A 25,532-nucleotide genomic window follows, 5' to 3' on the forward strand; every position below is an offset into this window, starting at 1 on the left:
TGCTTGGAATGCACCCTTCAACATAAGGATATTACAACCCAATTTTTATTTGAATTATGTTTATGATAATAACCAATTTTTTTACGACATAGGTTAAAAGTCTGCAGCCTCTAATTTGACAGGAACTCTATTATCACTTTGTGCCAAATTAGACAGGAAACAATATTAAGACATCTAAAATCTGCCATAAATAGAAAACACTTTCTCTCACCCTCTTTCAAAAACAAAACCAAACAAAACAAGGAAGATGATTATATGCTGTTTGACATTCCATTTTCAGGCCAACTAAGGGAGCACAGAAGCTCACACTTCATTTATCCCACCAAATATGACCACTGCAAGAATGCACTGGTATCTGAAAATGCTGAACTGCACTTGACACTGAAGTTGGCTTTATGTTTTTGATGGTCTCCATCTAGCCCATCTGCTTCAGCTAACAAAGTATCTACACCTCACGATCCCTCCCCAGGAGGCTAATCCACAGCACATGAGAAACTCCTCATCCTACAACCTGAAAGATGATCCACTAATGAAAGATGGGTGGCCGCTATTAACACTGCAGTTATTCCGCTATTCACAAGTGAAATGAAAGCTAAACAGAACCTAGGCTGAAAGTCCCAAAGAAGGCCAGTTTTCTCAGTGGCCTGCACAATGTTTTATGTTTCATACAGTACTTGAGCACTTTTTGTTTTGGTCTTCACTGTACATGAAACTGAAGGCCATGTCTTGGAAACGTATCTAAAGCAGAGGCTTCAGAAACGGCCCCAAAGCCTGTCCTTTGTCCTAGTTCTGCAAACAATTCACACAAAACTTAGAATTTTGATGGATTGCACTTCAAAAAACACGTTAGTGCAGCCTACACTCCAAGCGACACAAGCCCAAGTACTCCCTGAAATTCTGAAGCTCAGTATTTCCCAAAAACGTATCTGGCAGTAGCAGCACCCAGCGAAGACGGAGACTCACGTACTTTGAGCAGCAGAGGGTGCAAGCCCTCCCCACGCCCGAGGCGCAGGTTCTCACTGCCCGGAGGAATGAGGAGACCTCCAAGTGACTCCTCCCAGAACTGCCCCCAACAGAAAAAGGAACTGCCCTGGACGCCATTATGCTCCTCTTCCGCAACTGGCAGCACTAAACTCCTGTGCCACCAAAGATTTGGGGGAAGAAAGGCACAGCCCCCTGGCCTCTGACCAGCCATGCAGCCCCCACGACTCGCCAAAAGGCTTCCTGAGCTGAGCTATATGAAGCACCTGAGCCCAACTCCTCCCTCTGCGTGGTGCTGGGGAGGGGCTAGGCCTGCCTGCCCCCAGCAGGAGTTAATCCTGAGAACCTTCCCAATCTCCAAACAGCAGCTGGAAGGCAACTGAGCAATGCTACCACTCAACTTCTCTTCTTTTGTGGAAAGACATCTCAGCCAAGAACAATGAAAACAGCGACCTCTGAATCAAATACCTGTCTCCTCCGTCCCTGGACCAGACCCTCAATCTCTGCTTTTACAGCAGAGAGCTCTTTATCAGAAATGAACTTAACTAAATGCCGCCTTAAACAAAATGACATTTGACCTTAAGTCTGGTAAAGCGACACCTAACAGTTTATCCGTCTTCAGCATTCTATATGCCACACTATGTTCCTGGAAACTCTACTGAAGAAAGAGAATGGGGAGATTTAGGAGCTTGGGGTGTTTGAGATGAGAACTAACTTTTTTTCTATTGATCTCATGCCAGGATCTTTATATGCTGTCTTATTTCATCTTCACAACAACTCAGTAGAGTGAAAATTCCTATTCTCGTTTAAGAAATCAGAGAACTGAGGCTGGGGTAAGTCCACGGGCTCTGACTATAAAGCCCCTGATGTGTCTGTTCCCCCTCAATGCCTCGCTGAGGCTACCAAGAAACCTATCTGTGCACTCTGGCTTCCTCTTGCCTGCTATGTGAGAGCTTCATTATCGGCTACCTTCCTGCATCTCACTAATTAAACTGCTTCACGACATAATACCTGTTAACCTGGCTCACTCTATATAAAAATCAACAATGCCACAGTTTTCAGACTGTGATTAGCATTTATGATTTCATAGTGCCAAAATAAATAATTTACTGTGAAGGAATAGATAACCTAAAAACCCAATCTTACAGTGGTTTCGCCAGTATAAAAAATTTACAATGGCGTCCCTTAACCAGGCACTTAAAAAATTATTTGGCAGTTTATTTTTTGCCAAATGCCATACATTGTTTTAACATCAGGAAGCAAAAGTTATTTATAGATTGAAATATAACACTATTAAAGCCTGATCTTATATACAACAACACATTCCAAATAGAGTTCTCAACACTACATTTTCAAGTGCAAAACACTGTAGTCACTACAAGCATATGAATGCTGTCTGCTTAATAGAGTGCCAGATGTGTGACGAACGCTCCAAAAGCAAAGATGGTTGAAAAGAAAATCTGCTAATGTCAATGGTGTATTTTTTACCTTACCTTGAAAATTGATTTTTGTGACTAAACGTTTAAAACCTGGGGTTTCATTTTGTCTGTTTGGGTTTTCTGGGTTGTTTGTTTTAGGTATCTGCAATTCGTAGAAGACTAGCCAACAGGAGGCAGAGTTAACTATGACTTTACAACAATGGAGGTCACATTTACCAATGCTACTTTGACATTTTAGTTAATCTAAGTAATTTTTTAAAAAGATTAGCATTTCTGATTTGAGTATATAGACATAACATTTTTAGCCTTGTGGGACTGGGCTTTCAAAGTCAGATAAGCCTTTGGATAATTTTCGTTCAGGGAAATTCTGACATGTGTAGTTTTAAGAGCACCAGTCGTTACGAATAAGGCAGGTTCATAATTCCACAAATAAAAGATTTTTAAATATTTGACAGTTTTTAAATAAACAAACTTAGAAAAAAGTAAAATGATTTTAATATAAGTTGATTATTGTCATAAAAGTGATATCACCATCTCCCATTCTTGTGTAAATACACAAAATAATTATGTCTTATTTACTTCCCATCCACAACATTACACGTTGAGGGCTGTCAGCTGCTTTCCTTTTAAGTTAGGCTTAACAACCAGGAAGCGTTTCAGACCCAGAAGGATGAGGTGAAAGGAAAGGTAAGATGTTGAAAGTGCTCTCCAAACTCAGAATACTATTTTCTATTTTTATTCTACATTGAAATCAATTCCTTCCTAAATAGGGCTGCATGATAAATTACAAGACACCCAAGTAAATTTGAATCAGATAAACAATTCTGTTTTAGTATAAGTCTGTCCCATGCAATATTTTTATTGTGTATATGAATCACCTGGGTATCTTGTTAAAATGCAGATTCTGATTCAGCAGGTCTGGATGGCGCCACAGAGTCTGTGTTTTTCATTTGTTAATCTGGCAAGCTGTTCTAAATTATCCTTAAAAGAAGACATTGCTGAAGATGAAATCGTTAAATGTTCATTTGTGAGCTAATATTTGCAATTAATGAGTCGAATGATAAATTGGTCTCAATATACATATTTGGCTTACTAAAAACTGCAGAATTATGGCAGAAGAAAATAAAAATAAAGAAGTTGGGGGCTGACATTGTGGCACAGCGGGTAAAGGCCGCTCCCTGTGACACCGGTTTCCCATGTGGGCGCTATTCCACTTCCAACCCAGCTCCCTGCTAATACCTTAAAGTTCATTTTATTTTCTGGATACCATGATACCACAGAAACTTGAAGTACTGACTAATAATCTATCTATAGTCACTTTTGTTATAAAGTTGTTAACAATAGTAAACTCCCTCTTGTTTTCAATGAACCATTGTCAAATTAAGGATATCTAGCCATCACATAATAGTTACTAAAGACACAGTTAAATTGATTTCTTATTCACTTCAGCCACAACTAAAGATGCATCAGAGTGACTTACTCAGCAACTCACTACTGAAGGGCTTCTGTGGGCCCTGTTCCACAGTAGGGACCACATGTGACCTAGGCATGACCCCAGGACATTAGAAGCCACTCAATGGAGAGCAACGTGAAGGAGCTATAGAAATCAGGGAACCTCTGATCGGTGACAACTGACTGAACACCAAAAAGGAAACCTGTTGAAGTGAAATGGACACTATGGGAAACGGTGACTTGATCAGCATAGCCCTGACTGTTAATGAACAACTTAATACATTATCCCTCTTAGTAGTTTTTTTTATCTGTTCTACTTAATATGACTGGTTTAATTCTGTAATTAATACACAGTTATTCTTAAGTGTTAAAAAAAAAAGAAATCAGGGAACGTTCTCACTGTCTAACTCTGCATGTCAAAAAAAAAAAAAAAAGAAAAAAGAAAAAGAAAAAAGAAATCAGTGAACTTGAAGTGAAAGTCAGAAACCCTCTGGTTGCTGTTCTTTGTCCTTCCTGTCCACCAAAAGGTGGATAAAATATTTGAAAAAGTATTCAGAAAAAATAATTCACAAAATAGTGCTCAGGAACTCAATCTCAGAGAACTCAACAAGGTTTCACTACAGAGTACCAACCAATAATGAATTTGGATGATTTCTTTTTCAGTTTTAGAGAACACTTGAGGACAATGACTACTTTTAAGCCAGCTTCCAAAACAACACTGAAAAGACAAAACCAGGGTTTTGTCCTATGGAGCAGCTTCTGCCTCCACATGCAGTGCCCGCATCCTGTATCAATGCTGGTTTGAGTCCTGGCTGCTCCAATTCTTATCCTGCTCCCTGTAATGCAATTGAGAAAGCAGCAGGAATTGGCCCAAGTGCTTGGCCCCTGCACCCACTGGGAAGACTCAGAAGAAGCTTATGGCTCCTGATTTTGGACTGGCTGTGCTCCAGCCATTGCAGCCATTTAGGGGGTAAACTAGCAGATGGAAGATGGAAGATATCTCTCTCTCTCTCTCTCTCTCTCTCTCTCTTTCTGTCTCTTTCAACACTGCCTTTCAAATAAATAATTTTTTAAATAACTTGAACAGTTTTGAAAACATTATCAATAACTTTATCAACTGTGGATATTATTCCTCATCTTCATGATTGAGCCTCTAATGAGTCATGGTCAACCCGAGCTTAACACAAAAGAACATCATCTGCTTCTAAGAAGTCCTAAACCTCAGCCACATTCCCTCTCAGTTAAATACAAATCTCTGCGGACAGGAAGGTACCCAGAGAGACAGCAGGGGATTGCAACGGGCCGCCAAGATTGAGAACCTGCCCTAAGTCTCTCAACAAATAGTCCTCTGGGTACTTGGGAGAGACACAGAAGCTCAGGCCACATCCCAGACCTTCTGAATCAGAATCAGCCTCTTAACAAATCCAGGTGATTCATATGCACAGGGCAGTCTGCCAAACAGGACTGCAATATATAGCGATAACAACTGAAGGGAGCCACACTGATGACTTTCGCCTTCGTGTTACTAACTGCAATTCCAGAATATCCCAACATAGCAAAACTTGTCTAGTGAGCCACAGTAACTACGGCAGAAACCTAAAGAAATGGTTCAGCCTATGATCCGAACTACTCAGGGGCTGTTGTTCTGGTGTAGCATGCACACTGGAATCACAAATGGGAGCGCTGGTTGGAGTCCCAGCTCCTCCACTGCCAATCTAGCTTCCTGCTAATGTACCTCCCGCATAAGAGACCCAGATGGAGTCCACGGCTCCTGGTTTCAGCGCAGCCCTGGCTATTGTGCCCATTTGCGCAGTGACCCCGTAAATGGATGATCTTTCTGTCTCTCCCTTTTTCTATGTCACTTTGCCTTTCAAATAAATCTTAATTAAAAAAAAAAAAAAATTGTTAAAAAAGAAATGAACTACTCAACAAACACGGCGAGGAATACTGGTATCAACACCCAAAAGATGGCACACCTGATCCAAGCCCAAACCTTAAAAGCCAAGAAACCAATGTCCAAATAGCAATGATTGCTTTCTTTTCTCCACTGATACAAATCTTAGTCCATAAAGCAACTTTTCTTACAGAGACATTAAGTTACTGTTCCCCACTCAAGGTTATTAGCCCCAAAGTGCTGATGCATCTAGAGTGCCTTGTATGTTTCTAGCCACAAATCTGCAGGTCTCTTGTGTGTGTTCCACTGAATGGCTGGGTGGTCTTTCCAAACCATGGTACATTCCAGGAAACCTAGCAAGGTTCCCTCCTAAACACACATGCTATGGTTTGTCCCCATCAAAAACCCATGTTCAGGCTTGTTCCCTTGTAAACATTAGTGAGAGGTGGTGAGACCTCGTAACAGACAATCAGGTCATTAAAGGATGAATACATTTCTCATGGAACTGGATCAATGACCACAGAGCACACTGTTAGAAAGCAGGCCACTCATACTGTTTCTCTTGCACCCACCCATTTGCCCTTCTGCTTTCGCCATTAGCTTAAGCTGCAAGAGGCCCTCGCTTGGACTTCCCAGCTTTAGGAACATACACCAGAATAAACTTCTTTTCCTATAAGTTACCAAGTCTCCAGTAATTTGTTACAGCAACAGAAAACACTGCACCAGAGGCAAGCATTCACAACAGGGCTAAAATCCAGGTGCTGTGATTTGAAGTGTGTCTGGAAAGCTTCCTGTCAAATCGCCTCTCCCATTTGCAAAGTTTCCTGTGTTGAACAGTGTCCTCTCAGGGTGGATGCTGTGGTGCAGTGGCTTCAGCCACCACCTGGGATGCCCACGTCCCGTGTCAGAGTGTCAGTTTGAGTCCTGGCTACTCTGCTTCCAATCCAGCTTCTAGGAAATACATCATGGGAGGCAGCAGAGGATGACTCACCTGCATGAGCCCCTGCCATCCATGGGGGAGACCAAGATGGAATTCCAGGTTGCTGGCTTCAGCCTGGCCTAGCCCTGGCTGCTGTAAGCATTTAGGGAATGAACCAGAGGATGGACAGCCTCTCTCTCTCTCTCTCTCTCTCTCAATCTGTATTTGAATGAGTAAGTCTTTGAAAAATAAAATACTCATAGATAATCATATAGAGATTATAGATAATCTCTCTCTCTTTGCCTTTCAAGTAAATGAAAATAAGTAAACTATTTTAAAAAATGTTTTTTCTTCTTCAGTTAAATACAGGGTACCTCCAAATGTTCATGGCAAATGGAATTAGAATTTGTTCATTTGGTGCAAAATAATTCTGAAATCCATGCACAGTATTTTCTTGAACTCATTTTCCAGGAACTTTGGGAAGTGTCCTTGTGTAAGTACCACACTCCTAAGAAGTTATGATTTTTATCTTCTCAAATCCTAGTGCTGAATTAATGTATCCGAAAGAAAATGTAACCTAAACGGGGAGATAGATGAGTTCCACATTTCTGGAGGTACTGAATCAGGAAAGGAATGAAGAAAGAAGCAAACAGGAACAGTACAAGGTGTCACAGAAAAACTCTGTCCATTGCACCATTGTACTCCCAAAGTACCTGGATTAAATGAGCAGGAGTTACTTATTTGTAGAATTTCATCATGTAATTTATTTCTAATTCATTTGAACTATAAAAGAACTGTTTCTAGACAGTAGCCAACTGCTGAGTTTATCCAAGAAAACAGTCTTCAAGGGAAACATTAAGACATGCTCATAATTTTCCGCTTTCATCCATTATATATCATACGTTACAAGAGCATGGAGCTGAAGCTAGGAAAAAAACGGAGGTTATGTAGAGTGGATCTGGTGAACAAAGATTTCAGAACATAATTTTACTTTTATTATATTTTGTGAAGTGAGCAAGAGAAAACTCTGCATCGACGTAGTGAAGGAGTTTCTCATCTCAGAAGCCTATCTGTATTGATATCAGAAAAGGGTAGGGGTGTAAAATGACAGCAGCTGGCCTGCCCTTTGACCTTTCTAACAGGGCTGGTGGCAGCAAGGAAGCTTAATCAATGCAATGGAAGTGACATTTTGCAGTCAAATCAAATTAAATGGAAATGAAAGCAAAATCTGAGGTCCAACCTAAAGGCTGTTCCTCTTACCACTGAGGTCATCTCCATGGCAACTAAATGCTACAAACGTGTAGAGTAAATCCTTAACAAATCTGCAGAAAGCATGTCCAATTGAATATGATAGTGTCTGTCACTGTACTTTGTAGCTCTCTAAAAGCTTACACTAGAAGCTACCACAAAAAGGACTTCAGCCAGCGAGGAAGCAGAACAGCACAGTTAATCTGACCACGACTCGACGACAGACAGGCTCCTGACTCCTGAAATGAAGAACTCTAAGTAAGTGGGCAACTTAAAGACCGACCCAGTTAACTGGATTAGGTTCAAACCGCAATGTTTTCCGCCATTGTTTCCACTTAGACTTACTCTGTTCAGAAATCTCTCTGGTCCCTGAAAAAGCATTTCCACACGACGAGGAAGAATTTTAAGGGGTCACATCTGAGCACCGCGTTTTCTCAGAGCACTTCCCCCTCTTCCTGAGGACGTGTTAAGAGCACATGGATGGTAGGGTTGTGAGAACGCAGCACTGTAACAGTAACGGCAAGAGAGCAGCAGTGGTCAGCACTCTCTCCTGGGGGTTACCTCCACATTGACTCTTCCAGAAGCCGAACTCATCCCTGTGTTTTCCATGATACTTTCCTATGCCACACGGGCAGTCCAAAGTGACTCGGACAAACTGTGGGCCGTAATTTGTTGGACAGAATAAGCTGATGTATCACCAAGTGCACTTCCTCTGTCACTGAATACGCATCAGAGTCCTTCTCTCCTCAGACAGCAAGCACTCTGAGGTATTTACAGGTGTGGCCTGAGATCTGGGCGCCCCCTACTAAATGCCAAGACATTTACAGAAGGAAGAAATGGGATAAATGTCTAGATATCAGGTTTACCAAGTGAAGCGTACTGAATTTGTCATAGGGGCTGTACACCAAAAAACACTATTTTGTAGTAGGATTCTTTAGACTATCTGATATGCTCTGAACTGGTCATTTAATTAAGTTACAAAGTGGCCACTAGGATTGTTATTTGGAATACACTGAATTTGGACTCTGCTAGTGATGTTGTCACTGTACAATATGAAAGATATCCACAGATTTATGCCTTAGGTAAGAGAAATGGGAGACAGGAAATTTGATAGGAGGTGACAGCACTGCTTAAGTGCATAAAACCATGCATCATCATATTCCACCCCTGTTCAAACAGCAATACACATTAATGAGCTGATGTCTAACAAGAAATTTCTGCCTTCTGGTGGTGGTGAAAACAGCAACAATACTATCACCCTAAGTTAATAATAGTTTTTCTTTAACCATAATTTTATCATAAATGATCATCTCTTTTCCAGTAGCACAAATTTACACCAGCTTGGGTGTTGGGAGTACTAACTTTTCAAAATCATTGGTAATAATAACAGGACCTAACCTTCAATGAGCACTTAAATTCCCAGTGATAACCAACCCAAATAGGGGCCTGTTGTTCTTTGAGACATCTTTCTCTCTCGTAGCACAAGGTTTTGAGGTTTATAATAACCACAAAGCAATTTTGTTTCATGTGATCATCCCCATAAAATTTTACCTCAGTTTAATGGGATGGCATAGTCTCTGGTCCTGGAGTCTCTAAGCTCAGGCATTTTGGGGTACCTGGTTCACCTCTCCTTTGCCAAAACTCTTGGCTGCAAAAGGAAGCCGGTTCTGTCCCTTCTGACCCCATAGCATTATCTGTGGATGCAATGAGATAACCTGCACACAGGAGCCTCTAAAGTGCCCAACAACATACAGGATGTTACCTTCTTGCCAATCTGCTGAATACATGGACTGCTATTCTTCAAACAGAACCATTTTTGTAATATAATGAATACAACTAAATACACATTTGTATGGTTTGTTAATATGGTAAACCAGGGATCAACTGAAAAAACTTCAGTTCTCCTAACTCTATATAATAGTTTCTAGTGAAAATTAGTTCTCACTGAGCAATTCTATATATGAAATATGATAAAAATCTATATATAATAACCAAATGGCCACCCTGCAAATTGCTTTTCCAAAATCATTGCTTGATATCAGGCTATTTCCTTAGGATTTACTTCTATTCTTAAGGAGTCAAATGCCAAGAGGAGAGAAGAAAATAGTTTTATTTAGGCCTTGAATATTGAATTCTGATGAGGTTTTGCTGCATTAGACCTCTGTGATCGTTTAAATGAGACAGAACTGTGTGCTGAATACAACTCCTCATCCCCCAAGGCTGCCTTCCTTCTCTGACCACTGCTTTATACATTTAAAGCCATATTTGCTTTTCCCCTTTAAAATTTGGAGCTACCTTTATGCAAAGAAGCATTTGGGGCAACTCACAGTATTTTACCAGCTCCAGATTCTAAATGTCAGTATTTCAATTGCTACTGTCTATCTGCAGCTGAATTTGAAAACAAAGACAGGAAGGCCTGCCGCAGATGATCACAAATCACACACTATCAAGGAAACAGAATGACAAGATTTAAAAGTTACTGTGTCATATTTACTTTGGAAATTGCCATTATAACTGAAATACAGCTTGACAGCACAGTTCTCAACTTCTAAAGGCTTAGAGATTTTATCTAACTAATAAACTTGTGGCTTCATAAACCCACAAAGCTCCTGCGATACTATCTTATTTGAAATGGGTGTGAGCTTGCCAGGTGTAAGGAAGCAGATGTGATCTACGGATTGGTGAACCGCGAAGTGCCTATCTATTTTCAGAGATTATAGGGATGGCACTGGTGCCATTGGTTAAGATAGCAAATTGATTTCTTCAATAAACTAGTGCTCTCATTCACTCACCACAATTTTCTAAAATTGCCCTTTTGATCTGAAGCTTCCAATCCTGGTCAGACGTAATTTTTTATTTTGGAACACTGAAATCTATACTCTTCAGCTATTTTTGTCCTTACATGACCAGAAACACAAACCTTTTTCTCCTCATTCAATCCACTGAAAATGACTACTTCTCTTTAAATGTGCCTCCATGCTTACTGGCTTTTTTAAATGAGATGTAACTTTAACAACAAATTCAAAATTTCCTAATGTTAGCAGTAGGGTCACAAAGAGGGGCTGTCTACTTAGCAGTCATGAATTAATTAAGGCTTCAGAAATATTGTTTATATTGTGAACTTTACTCACATGAAATTTGGAATCTGTACCCTGGGAAATGATGGAAAATCAGTACTTGCAAAGACACACCTAAGTATGTTACTGACATGCTACACATGTTTGAGAACATATAGGCATGGACACTCAGTGTTTTCAAATGTGGAACTTGAGTTTTTTTTGTTTGTTTGTTTGTTTATCACCATTATTTCTAGTAAAAGTCTGTTTTTTTGAGAACTTTCTGTAGTAACTCTGATTCATTAGACATGCATTCACAAGAACCCTCTGAGACAGAATGATCATCAATCCTGCTTTACAGATGAGGATACTGAGGTGCAGAGAGTTTAACTCCTTTGCCGGAGTCCCACAGTTTGTAACAAGAACTAATAATAAGATACTTTCAAAAGAGACCCCACTGACATGAACAGTGCAATGAGGTATATGTGGAAAACATCTCTTTCCTGACTTTCTGGTGGGTTAGGAATTCTGGTTATGGAGCTCCACTGACAACCCTGTTGCTGAAGAGATGACAATACAGTGGGGGTGACAATGTGATGGTGATGGTGCTCACCAACCCTGTGAGGTAGGGGCTATCGTTATGTTTCTCTGTTGGATGCGAAACTGAAGTTCCTATCAGCTGAACAACTGACCCAAAGTCACACAACTAACAAAAGACTGAGCAAGAATTAAACATCAACTCTAACTCCAGCATTCTCCTACAGGTTACCATGTTTAGTCTCCAAGTAGTAATAACAGGCGATACTCATTGGATACTTACTATAGGCAGTGACTGTTCCAAGTACCTTTACATGCCATTTTATCATCTCAACTATAAGTGTATTACATTCCAGTTTTAGAGATTCACTCATTCATTCAAATGATCATTTCATCCAGCACCTCAAGTAGGCCAGGTTCTGTTTCAGATGCTAAGAACAAAATAGAAAAAACAGACTTGGTTCCTGCTCATGGTCAAATGAGAAACTGAGGCAGGTGGAGTGAGTGGTGAGAAGACTCAGGGGCTCTGGACATAAGCAGACAACAAATCTTCTATCTTCTCTTGCTGTCTGTTACATAGTCAAAGAAGTAAAGGAAAACTCAGGCAAACAATTCACCCATAAGTTGAAATACTATGACCTGGGAGCCAAATGAATTTAAGATACAGATCAATTTGGCAAAGAGCCCTCAACATTCTGCTAGAAACAGGTAAATGTTGACTGTGAATCATTCCTGGGCCACCATCCCACCCAGCAGGAGCTCAGAGGGCTTTCACCAGAGCCTCTGCTCTCTAAAACCACTGAAGACACAAGACAAGATCATCCCCTTACATGATTTCTTGCCAACACTAATAACAAGATGATACTATGATTACATTTACGTTAACAATACCAGTCTAATTATACCACACTGCAGGCACAGGCTGCTTTTTAAGCCTTAGAGTTTTTCTCACTCATACCTTTTTCACACTTCAGAAAGGAACAAAGAAGGCAGGAAGCATGTGAGAGCTCTGGTTACTCTACAATCCTTTCAATGAGCATTTTTTTTTAAAGATTTATTTATTTATTTGAAAGTCAGAGCTACACAGAGAGAGGAGAAGCAGAGAGAGAGAGAGGTCTTCCATCCGATGGTTCACTCCCCAGATGGCCGCAACGGCCAGAGCTGCGCTAATCTGAAGCCAGGAGCCAGGAGCCTCTTCTTGGTCTCCCACGTGGGTGCAGGGGCCCAAGGACTTGGGCCATCTTCCACTGCTTTCCCAGGCCAGAGCAGAGAGCTGGACAGGAAGAGGAGCAGCTGGGTCTCGAACCGGTGCCCATATGGGATGCCAGCGCTTCAGGCCAGGGTATTAACCCACTGCACCACAGCGCCAGCCCCCTCAATGAGCATTTTGAAACTACTCTTCCCTCTCGAATTTGTGACTAATAACAAATTATCTTGAGGTGAGCATTTTCACATAGCATTTAAGACCCGGGTTGGGACTCCCATATCTTGTATCAGAGCGCCTGGGTTTACTTCCGGCTCCATTCTCAGTTTCAGCTTCAGCCGCATTCTTGGTTCACGACCCTGGTTGTAGGTCCCATTGTGGGCATTTGGGACATGTGGGACATTTCTTTCTCTCTCTCACACTCTTGCTCTCACTCTCACTCTCTCCCTGCCTCTCACAAAAAAAAATTAATAAAGGTTTAAACAAAACTAATGAAAAGGAAGTTATCTTGCTCTTGCAAGAATCCTTGCATAGGCACAAGTTTGTAGAACATTCTGGTATACTGGTTGGTTTCCACCAGAAGTTTGGATAGCCATAAAGAAGTATTGTTTGGCACAAAGTAGAAGTAGTCCTTGTTGTCCAATATAGTCAGAGATTTCTAAAACCCAACATTAGGCACGAAATACTTTCTTACTACACCAAACAGCAGGCAAACAATCCACCCACCAAGGACAAGCTCCCATCCTAGCTGACAGCCCAATTACACATGATGCTTCTCAAAACATATATAGTGAGTGTCCCTACATGACACTTTTTAAATCAAACCTTTAAGGATCAAGTATAAGAAATCTAGAACTAGTAAAGCTCTCTACATCACCTGATGCACTATCAGACAGAGCTTTTGCCCAAGGGTATTCAAGAGTCGGGGGTTTCCTCCGTGCCAAAAGAAAATGCAACCCATTTTTTTTTTTAAAGATTTATTTATTTGAAAGGCAGAAAGAGAGAGAGAAAGATCTTAATTCCGCTGGTTCTCTCCCTAGATGGCCACAGCAGCTGGGTCTGTGCCAGGCCAAAGCCTGGCTTCATCAAGGCCTCCCACATGGATGCAGGGGCCCAAGGACTTGAGTCATTCTCTGCTGCTTTCCCAGGCACATTAGCAAGGAGCTGGATTGGAAGTAAAGCAGCCAGGAGTCAAGACAGTGCCCATATAGGATGCCAGTAATGTAGGCATAGGCTTAAGCTTCTATGGCACAGCACCAGCCCCATACATCCCATTTTAAATGTGCACCAAGGGGTGGAGACTGTGGTACAAAGGGTTAAGCCACCATATTAGCGTGCCAGGTTCCAGTTCCAGCTACTCCGCACTTCCAATTCAGCTTCCTGCTAATGAGCCTAGGAGGCACCAGAACGTGACCTAAAAACTGGGGTTCCTGCCACCATCATGAAAACCTGGGTGGAATTTCTGACTCCTAGTTCTGGCCTAGCCTATGCCTGGCTCTTGTGGACATTTGCGATATGAACCAATGGACAGATATCTCACTCTCTCTGTCTCACTCTCTCTCTCTCTTTCTATAAGTGCTTTTCAAATAGGTAAATATTTTTGAAAATTTAAAAATTAAAGTCTACCGTAATTCAGTCTGCTTATAAATGGATTCTGATTACTAAAGTCACCAGGCCTCCTGTTACTTCCTTCATTTGTAATATAAATCCACTTCCTTTATGTTTCTATCTCCTCAGTAGCAGTATGGAACTCACTCTCATTTTCTAAAGAAGAAAAACACATAGATACCTAGGCCTACCTAGGCCCTAACCTGAAACTCCAAAGGCCAAAATATTGGTACCATCAGACACATCCATTTATTTCCTTGCCCTTTCATTCAACAAGCATTTCTTGAACACCTGCATACTCTGCATCTGTTCCTGTGAGAGCCATGAGATATCTGGCAATGAATACCCTACGCTTAAGCAGTTCACAATTTACTGAAGAAACAGAAACCAATGAGCACAATTTAGAGGATGCGTGATGACGGAATTATATACGGCATGCAATGAGAAAACAGAGACTTAACTCATTCTGCAGGATCAGGTAAGACTTCCTGGAAGATAGGTTGCTTAAGCTGAATCTTGAAGAATAAATAGGAGTTGCAAGGCCAAGAAAGGAGGAAGGAAACTGTGGGCAGAGAAAACAACAGGTGCAAATGCTTGGAGGCAGAGACAACACTAATAGGTGCAGGGCACCACAAACACGGGGCTCCTACCGGACTGTAAGTTTCACTGGAGTAGATGAGGGAGACAGGTCTGGCACCAGATCGCAATGGTCTTTTCCAGCACGCTGGGGAGTCTGGGTTTTATCCTGGCTGTAATGGGGAGCCACTGAACAACTGCAATGGAAATGAGTTCTAAGATCTGATGCACATCTGGAAAGTCCCACCAACAAAGATGTAGAATGCAGCGATGCTGCAGGCCAAGGGTACTGGAGTAACAGAGATCATGCCAACTGAGACAGGAGAAAGCATATTTTATAGAGAGTTAATAAGCTGAAGCTGTCAGGATGTTGTGATTGATTGGATAGAGGTAAAAGGAACAAAACTTCACAAGTGTCCCAGGGCTCTAGAAAGGTATAAGGTTATGTAGTGGATTTAAGCATGGGCTCTGTGCCAGATTGCTTGGAGCCAAAGCCTTATTCTGTCAGTTTCTTGCGGTGTGAGCTTGGGCAAGTTATTTAATCTTGCTGGGTGTTGCCTACTTCACCTGTACCATGGGGATGTAACAGTGGTATATCTACTTGTAAGGTCACTGTGATGAGTAAATTAGTTCATATCCAACATGTAAAGAACACAGAAAAGTGCTTAGTGTGTATTAACTACTATATTCATGTTAGCTTTTATACATGTGGCTATGTATTGGGATTTGTTGACTTCCCAGGTTCACTTCCAAATACTGGAAATGTAAAAGACTGACCCTAGACCTCAAAGAATCCAGAATGTTTCCATACACACTCAGATAAAAAGGGTTTAGTCAAAAACACAGCCCCATAAAATACTGTGGAGGTGTCCTCCCCTATTCCCACCCTTACTATTTCTCATCAGTTTGTTTATGTCTAGTCTCTCAGTGCTTAGTCTTTATTGCATGTATGCTGTTGGTGCTCTACAGCTTTAAATGTTTTATTTTTAAATATTCATATTTTCCCCATGTTTCCATTCCCTTGATCTTCAGGGATTCTAACGATGTTTTCAACAAAGATGAATCGTTTCTATATTGAGCAACACATGCCTGGCCTGTTTCCATGCTAAGTTTTATAATCGAACTCACTTTCCTTCCTGTAGTTCTGCTTTGGCTCCTGATTTACATCTTAGGGTTCTCTTTTTGGCTTCCCCTATTTTATGGTCCTGTATCACGGATTGGGTTTCTCTCCTGTTACACTCATGGTCTACATTCACAACTTTGTGACACTTTTTTTTTTTTAATTTCACTTACGCCTTTGGAGCTTCAAGCCTGTACAAAAACAGAGAGAACCACTTTCTGTGATGTCCCAGGTTAGCTCATTATGAGAACATTAAACAAAAAACCAAAAAACCCCCAGACACATGCGACTTATGAATAGAGATCTATTCTCCGTGGATTGAAGAAATCTGCTTTTACTTTGTAAAGCTCACTTTGTGGGTGCCCAATAAACTATCCTAAGCTTTAAATTACTATCCTGGATATCCACAGGGGAAGATGAGTGCTGCATACCAGAAGTCTTTTCCTCCATCAAGCTAACTGATTACAACTGGAGTTTCCTCAAATTAGCTTGTTTGATAATTTGTCTCATTACTACCGAAAAGGAAATGGAAATCAAGGACTCAAGGGCAGGAAGCAGTAAGCAAATATGATCAAAGGTTATAGGTTTTTGAGATGTTGATTTAGTGCAAAATAATAAAAACAAGGATTGGCATTGTATCAGATAATATATATATTATAAACTTCTCAACTATTAATTAAGCTACTATATTCTAATATTACAGGCCATACAAAGTAATTCTATATGAATAATCTTAAAGCATCAAATACAGATGTCTCTAAATGCAAACCAAAGTACAGATGATGTGGAAAACCAACACTGAGTGCCATTTATTACTTTCCTACTAATTCTAGGGTTAGAATGTACTTTGAATTTGATTGCCCAATTACCCACATCTATATTATATCGTCTCGAAGCATCGTTACAACATCAGCTTCAATCTTGTGGGAAGGACTGTAAACAAAGGCCAGTTGGCTAAAGATAGCTCATCAGTGACACATCCACAATAAAGGAGGTAACTAGGAGTAATGGGTATAATCAGAAGAAGTAAATTTAGGCTAAATACCAAGAAAGAATGCTCAGCAGTGAGGACAGATTAAGGCAGGAGCCTTCCAAGATAAGTGATAAAGATCACTGAGACACTTAAATCCATTAAGAACAGCTTTTCATCCATAAGGGCATTTGATAAAGGATTCCAAACAGTCAACGAACTAGAAATTGGGGCAGACAAAGCAGAGAAGCACTATTTAGCAAGAAAAGTTGTGTGACTGTGATTTCCACACAGGCCTTTTCACATCAATCATGTATGGCAAGTGTAAGATACTTGAAAAAGTTCACGGAAGACGGAATGAACTTAAGTTTATTTTGGTGCAAAAACATTTTTAAATATGTGCAGATGAGAGGCCTTCAAAGAATTCATGAAAATGTGTATTATGAAAAACCACAGATGGATTTTTGTTTTCTTTTGCATCGAAATGTATCCTTCAATTCCATCTTCCATGACCTTTTGAAGTACCGCTGTATCAGAAAACAATATCATGGAAGGAATTTGGAGTCAGAATGATCTAAGTTCAAATCACACCTCTGTCACTTACCCAATGACACACCAAGCAAGATTTTTAACCTTTCTGATCCTGTTTCCTTAACTGAAAATGAACACATGAAAGGCTGGCTTTCAGGATTACTGTAAGTTTAAACACAATCCAAGGCTGATTAATTATCATGCAAAGAATACACCCTGGAATACTACAAATAATTAATAAATGGTAGCTATTGCCATCAGATTGCTAACTCTAAAGAACTTTAGTGAGGCCATGTGATCCATTGCCATTCACAAATAAGAACATTTTTTACTTCAAAGTAGTCACTCAAAAGTCAGTAATTAGAGTGGGCATCTAGCCTAGTGGTTAAGATGCCCACATCCCACAACAGCATCTGCCTTCAATCCCCAGCTCCATCTCCTAGCTTCAGCTTCCCATCAAAGGAGACTTAGGGAGGCAGCAATGATAACTCAGAACTTGGATTCCTGCCGCCCACATGGGAGACCTACATTGAGTTTCTAGCCCCTGGTTCTGACCCTGGCCTAGTCCCAGCTGCTACAACTACTGGGGAATCAACCAACAGAGAGTTCTTTTAATCTTTTTCTCTCAAATACATTTAAACAAATATACAACATTTAAGTCAATCATTGGTGTTATATAAAAGATCATTTTTTTTTAAACCCAGGATTTTTCTAGACATCTAAAAGAGAGAGGTAAAGAAAGTTTCTCCAATTTTAGCATTAATTCATAAAATCAGTACACACGCAGAGTGCAGGGACATGTACCCTCTAACATTCTCATCATCCTCTTTAATTTGAAAAATAAATTATAAATTTTAAAGCCCAGTTAACCAGAATGTTAAAGAGTTGAGATGTTCTGGTCAACTGCACTTTACTTTGATTTAATTTTTCTGACTGTCCAATATTTTTGTTCAAAACCTCAGTATAAAGAATTGTGTTCATATATATTATTACAGCTTTTGGCCTTAAAGGTAAATAGATCATGAACATAATCTAATCTTCCTGTAAAAATTACAAAGTGCCTTCATCACCATCATTCTGAACATTAATCATCATTATAAAATACTGTACATCTTGAAGATATATGTATCTGTGCCATCTCACGCTGATCCCTGCTCTTGAAGTTGTTTATATTAAATACATAGACTATGCTTGCTTCTTGTAAATGAGTGGGTACGGAGGGGCACAGGGGCTGATGATTTCAGATGCTTCTAGAGGTCTGGCAACTTGGCAATTTAACAAAAAGAAATGTTAAGCTGTGTTATTAGTAGAACAAGTAAGTATACTCTATATTCCAACTTACAAAATCATAAATAAATTAAATGAAAATGGTGTAGCTTTCACTCATCACTTACATTATCAAAAAAGTTTTTCAATAAGTTTATGCACTTTTAACAAGCAACAGCATTAGTCATTAAAAAAATAAGAACTCTGATGCATTCAGAGCCTATAGATCTAAACCAGACAAAACAAAGCCTCATAAATGTGTTTGTTCATTAATTTTTAAAAAGCCAGACTTTGAGTTGTTATCATATCAACTGGCACCAAACCATACTCAATTTAGCACAACTACAAAGTGGAACCCACAGTCTACAATGGCAGGGTTTTTGATCACACTAATTAACAGCCATTTTGTTTAAAATAAACAGATACGAGTCTAATTGCCTTTTTTACATAAGAAAGGGAAGATCTTAAAAGTAAAAACATGCAAAAGGAAAGATCAGACAAACGCCACTCAGACGGATCAGCAAAGTGTGTGTGACAGGAACCCAGAGGAAGTCTGGCTTGCTCTCTCACTGACAGCCCAGTGGAGCACAGAGAATCAGTGGCTCAGAAAGGTTAAAGGGAATCCTGAGGTGCATGACCTGTAACTACCCGTCCTTTCATCGTTTCTCCTCCCAAAGGGATTGCACCTTCGTTTGTAATGCGATAAGAAGAAGCAGACCCAATAATCCTAATTAAGACAGAACCTTTTACGATAGGCAAACCATTCCTTCTACCTTAGTACATATTGCCAGAGGAGGAAGTGATCAACTCAAACTTGAAGGACACACTGCGGACTGGTTCACTAAGTTCCACATGTTGTTGTTGAATTCTGTGTTCAAATGAATGAGTCCCTAGATAAGCACCCTGTGTTTTCTAAGGCCTCCAAATGGTTGTTAACGTAAAGCTGATTGTCCTTAGTTGCATGGAATCTATTTTGATTTAAACACCAACAGCCAAGTTTGTGTGCGTGTTGGATTTTCATCTCCCTTCTCTGTAAAAGCAATTCTTACAGATACTTAGAGAAGTCTTCAGCTGCCACAGCTATCAGTATGAGCTTATCAGTTACACTGCTTTATTTTCACTAAGAAATAATATGCTACTTAATATGATATACATGTACATATAACATCATATATGATACAATGTAAGCCATGAACCACAATTTTTAAAACTTCTACTATGTGTGGCCTGCAGTGAGCAATTCTAATGCACAGCCAATGTAATAGGCGTGTCAGTGCCACTCATTCTGCAGTACATAGTACAACATATAACAAAATAATTAAAAAATCATTACCTGATTTCTACCTCTCCAAAGAATTTCCCTCCCTTGGTTACTCACAGAACACTGACTACTCAAAAACACTCATCTTTCTCTTGTCTTCATATCCCCTTTCCTAGAACAATACCATCCAGAGAGGGGGCTTTCCAAAGTGTCAGGGGAAACTATTTTAAATCTAAGCAATTCTGATCAGCATACGTTATTATCTACACTCTTAACAAGGCTGAAGCTGGAACCAGTGCCGTGTTGCTAAAAGTTTACCAGTCTGATGTCAAGGAGGAGGAAAAAAAAAAAAAATCCCACCCTTATTTAGCATTTGACAGTATCATGGTGAAATACCCAGGATTGGCAGTTTCAAGCCACCACTCCACCACCAAGTCACCAAAGAGAGCTGTGGAAAGACGCCCTCCATGGCTCACAGTCCACAGGTGCCATACCCGTCACACCACACTACAAATTCCCATCAAACTATCTACATCTATTTCAATTATATGTAAAATTTGTTCCTCTGCAGATCAACCAAACAAAATTATATCCAGTTGCTCGTGAAGGAATACAGATAACAGCCACGTTTAAGAGTCTCGCCCAGGTGTGAGACACACAAGTGCTTAGAGTTGGCCCTCAGTCAGAAAGGATTCCCAAAGATACAGCATTTCTTGTCTCTACCAAATACCCAGATGTGTTCCTAATACCTGAGATTCATGGAGAGAGACCTATAATGTAATTATGATGTTAATTTATCAACTTACTCTGCATGTCTGTTTTATGGAAACATAAAACATAAACAGGAATGGGCATCTGGCCTAGCAGTTAAGACCCTGCTTGAGACACCTGTATCCTATATTGCGATGCCTGGGTTTGAATCCTGGCTCCGATCCTAATTCCAATTTCCTACTGATAACACCCTGGGAGGTAGCAGGTATTGGCTCAAGGAGCTGGGACCCTGCCACCTACTTGGGAGACCTGGACTGAGGTCCTGGCTCTGGCCATTGAGCATTTGTGGAGTGAGCTATCAGAAAAGAGGCAGCACACCCTCACTCTCTCTTTTTGCCTCATAAATAAATGGCTTTTCTGAAGAAATAAAAAAGCAATGGTCAAGAAAACTACAAAACAATTTAACAGCTGATTAAAAACTCCATTAACCAAATTTTGATAAAGTTTTATAGCATGCTACATCATATTAAGCTTTTAAAGAAACATTTACAGGGCTGGTGTTATGACACAGAAGTTTGAGCTGCTACCTGGGATGCTGTTCCCATATGGCCTCTGGTTTGAGGTCCACTTCCAATCCAGCTCCCAGTTAATGCACCCAGGAAAGCAGCAGAAGACAGCCCATGTGTGTGGGCCCCTGCAACCAAGTGGGAACCCAAATAGAATTCCAGGTTCCTGGCTTCGACCTGACCCAGTCCCAGCTGCTGAGGCCATTTGGGGAGTGCACCAACAGATTAAAGAACTCTCTTTGTTTCTGTCTCTCCCTCTCTCTCTGTGACACTGCTTTTAAAACAAACTTTCTAAAAAAATTAAAAAATTAACATTTACATAGAGTTTATTTGTACAAATGGTGCTAGAAATGATTGTCTTTTAGGAATTAAATGCTGGGAAGAAGTTCGCACAAGAGAAATGAAGCTGTCAATTTTGAAAGATCATGTTTAAATGTGAAATAAAACAGTAAGATTTATGTATTTGTTACACTCACACATAACACACATACGGCACTTCTGATTATGCGGATTTTGGTTTAACAAGGTTTATTAGGATGCTTTCTAGAATGACTTACCTAACAAAAATACATTGGCTTACAAACTAAGAAAATTGACTGACTGTATTTGGTGCCTTTAAATCATATTAGGATAACTCCATCTGGATGACAAACCCAATATCTTATATTAAATCTTGATATCTACTATGGGGGAAAAGCTGGTCAGTAAGAAAAATTTAGGGGCCAGCGTTGTGGCTCAACAGGTTAAGAGACCACCTGTAAAGACAGCATCCCATATGGGTGCTGGTTCAAGTCCCGGCTTCTCCACTTCCAATTCTGCTCCTTGCTAATGCACCTGGAAAAGCACATGGGAAAGTGCTTGGGCCCCTGCCACCCACATGGGATACATGGACGATGAAGTTCCAAGCTTCTGGTTTTAGCCTGGCCCAGCCCTGGCTATTGTGGCTATTTGGAGAATGAATCAGTGGACAGAAAATCTCTATCACAAACATTTAGAAGACTACCATAATTTCAAATTATTTAAATAATTTTATTCTAAAAATTATTACTAGGAATTCTTTGTGGATTAACTGATATTGTCATGTGCTTCACACTACAGCCACCTTTTTCTTTTAAATTCTACAACTCATTTGAAACGGGAAGTAGTAAAAGTCAAGAAATGACCACGTTAATAAGTTTTCTTTTACACCATTTCTGTGAGGCTACTGAAATTTAGTATATGGGTCAGAGTTTCCCCTTACAGGAACACAAGCACGGTGAGGGCAGGAGTCACATCTATCCCTTTCTGCAACACCAGTTCCCAGTATACTCTCTTGCAAAAGATATGTGTACCAGAAATGTGCACGAACTGGGGTGAAAGTGGAAGTGCTGAGTGTGACATGAAAAGGAGAGATGCGCAGGACCTGTGCTGTCACCTCTCTCTGTATTCTTGGCTCTGTCCATCCTGTGCACTGTCAGTGGACTAGAGCAAGGAGTATCTGGCAAGAGATGTTATGAAGCACATGTTAAAGTGCAGAAAGAATGTGTTTTGTCAGAGGAAAGACAAGAGGCAGATTCTAAACTTTAATTAGAAACAGAGAAGAAACTTTTGTAACCCACTACCAAGAAAGACATACTGTGCCCAGCCCCTAATATGAGGAGTCCAGCGAGGTGTGGGGTGCAGGGGGTAGAGGGGGTGATGGCTTGAAGGCCATCGTCCCCTCTGGGATGTTTGCTACTGAGGTGCCAGGAAAAGGAGGAAAAATCTAAGAATCAGACACAGAAATATTTACAACAGTTGCTTTCACATCTTGGGGCTCTAACAAGGAAAGATCAGGGCTTAGACTCATCTAGGATCTAGAAGTAAGACATTCCCAGTGGTCAATCTGGGGTTAACCATTAAAGCATTAAAACAAAAACACAGTTACCTTTAATGGAAACTAATGGTTAAAAAAACTTACCTAAGGTCTAAATATTTCATTAACTGATCAAACTGATATGTTAAAAAACAGCAAAACTTTCTGAAAAGAAATTCAAAAGCTCTCATATAAGTACTGCTATTAACATCAGAGGAGTCAATGTATCCAATATCCAGTGAATCCAGACTCAAAACCGTCTGCTTTGTGACATCCAAAACAGTGTTTTTGGTAGTATATTCAAAGAAATTTTTAAATCACTACTGAAATGAAAGAATTAATCTTGAATTTTCTTCTTTCACTTGACTTTTCAGAAAGCCTTAGCACTATCTAAACACAGCTTATTATATTTAATATTAAAATCTCAAGCTCATAAAGGATCAGATTGCCATTAATCCACCTCCCTCAACTTACTATTTTCCGGAAAGAAAGACGACAGACAATGTACTTTCCTATAAAGCTGTAGCTTTATCAGCAGACTGCAATACTCACCTTCCAGCCAGAAGATCTCACGGTTTACAAAAAGAATTCTATTCCCTCCCACCTACTTAAAGAAAGACGTCTCTATCCAGATGACGCGGATGGAGGCCAATACCTCAAGATCCTAAGTTCTAAACTGAGCTTATTAGCGCTCCTGTTCCCATCTAACCTGCCCAGATGCTGTGTTCCCCAGTGTGGTTAGTGGTCCTATTATCCTCTTGGTTACCTGGAATGAGACATCACTGAGCATCATTTATCCATCCTCTTGCTTTTCTTCCACACCATTTGCCAAGTCTTGACAATTCCTCCGAAGGAATCTTTTTTCCATCTGTTCCCTCCACTGCATTCTCAGTGTACTAGCTCAGACCTCATTATCTCCTGCTTGAACCACTATCCAACTCCTATATCCTACTCACATAGGCCAAATGAAACGTCCCTGGAAGAATTCAGGAAGGCTCCAATCATGAAATTGCCCTGCTCAGAAATTTTCAAACATCGTTCAAACCCTGACAGATAACATCCAACTTGTGCACAGACTTCCATTATCTGGTTCCAATCAACTCTTCCCGCTCTCTGTGTCCCTACTTTCCCTATTTACAGTATGAATGAATACCTCCTTCAATCTTGTCAGACTGAACTTCTCATTGTTCCCATTACAAATACTGATTTCTTAACTCCGAGTCTCCATTCATGTTGTTCCCTTTACATCTAAAACGCATTTCTCTGTATCATTGCATGTATAAATTCCATGCATTCTTCCACACATAAGTCAAACTCCCCCATAACTGTCCTTGTTCACTCCTCTCCACACCCCTCCCACTGCTTCTCCATTATAAATACAAAAAAACAATGCTTAAATCTCTCTTGAATCCGTCATTTTCCATTCTGCATACTTGTTTTAGACATGATTTATCTCCCATACCAGAGAATAAACTAAAAGCCAGTGTTCAGTATGGCCAGCCTAGCTAAGCACATACATGTAAGTATGGTCTCATTTACTCTTTGCAACAATGCTTCTACAGTTGAGGAAAATGAGCTAAAGAGAGGTTATGAAACAACTAACCCAAGACTACACATTTTTTATATGGTATGTGTAACGCATCTCTATCTGTGAAGTACTTAAAACTTGCTCATATTATTCAATATACATGTGTTAAATGAAAAAGTTCTGCAAAGTTTTACACTGGGAAATATTAAGAGGACACTGAGGCATTTATTCAATCTTGCCTACTTTTACTTATTATGGGATTACCTAATGTGATGTGAGTCTGTGCAAGGTACAAATCATAGTAGGTGGTGCTTACTGGATACCTATTATTCTAAGAACTTAAACAGTATTAACTCCTTAATTCAGAGAGTTACACAACTCCCATTTAAAAAAATTTATTTGAGATGACTTACTGCAAGACAGACAGACACAGTCCTCATCTGCTGGTTCACTCCACAAATAACAGCATGGGGTAGGTCAGAGTCACAACAAAGTGCTGGGAATCAAATCCAGGCACACCAGTTTGGGAAAGGGACATCTTAATAACCTCTGGGCCTGACGCCCTCCACCACAATTTCTATTTTTAGAAAAGGATAATTGAGGTGAAAAGATAAAACTAACTTAGCCAAGTTCCCTCAACTAGCAAAGACCCTGAAGAGGGATCTACACTGAGGAGGTCTTGGCCCTAGCAGTTGCACACTGAGTCATGGTGCCACCCTGCTTTCTCAACACTGCGCTTCCTTCTTCCCTCAAGGACCTAAGTACGGTCTAGGGTATCTGCTAGAGCGGATCGAAATTCACCTGAATTCTGAAAAATTTTAAAATTAACTC

The 25,532-nt window shown here is 40.2% G+C and overlaps 1 protein-coding gene across 13 annotated transcripts in view; it reads right to left on the minus strand.

The window, feature by feature from the left end:
* The window catches only part of SOX5 (SRY-box transcription factor 5), a 1,100,902-nt gene that overhangs the window by 985,183 nt on the left and 90,187 nt on the right, over window positions 1–25,532 (minus strand). The window contains exon 2 of one of the 13 annotated variants that reach the window (XM_070049493.1): window positions 11,810–11,957. The exons of the other annotated variants lie outside the window; for them this stretch is intronic. The gene's annotated coding sequence lies outside the window, so the exon portion shown is untranslated. The remainder of the gene's footprint in view (window positions 1–11,809; window positions 11,958–25,532) is intronic. 13 annotated transcript variants of the gene reach the window in all.

The sequence above is a fragment of the Oryctolagus cuniculus genome, chromosome 9 (genome assembly GCF_964237555.1).
Source record: "Oryctolagus cuniculus chromosome 9, mOryCun1.1, whole genome shotgun sequence".
Lineage (NCBI taxonomy): Eukaryota > Metazoa > Chordata > Mammalia > Lagomorpha > Leporidae > Oryctolagus > Oryctolagus cuniculus.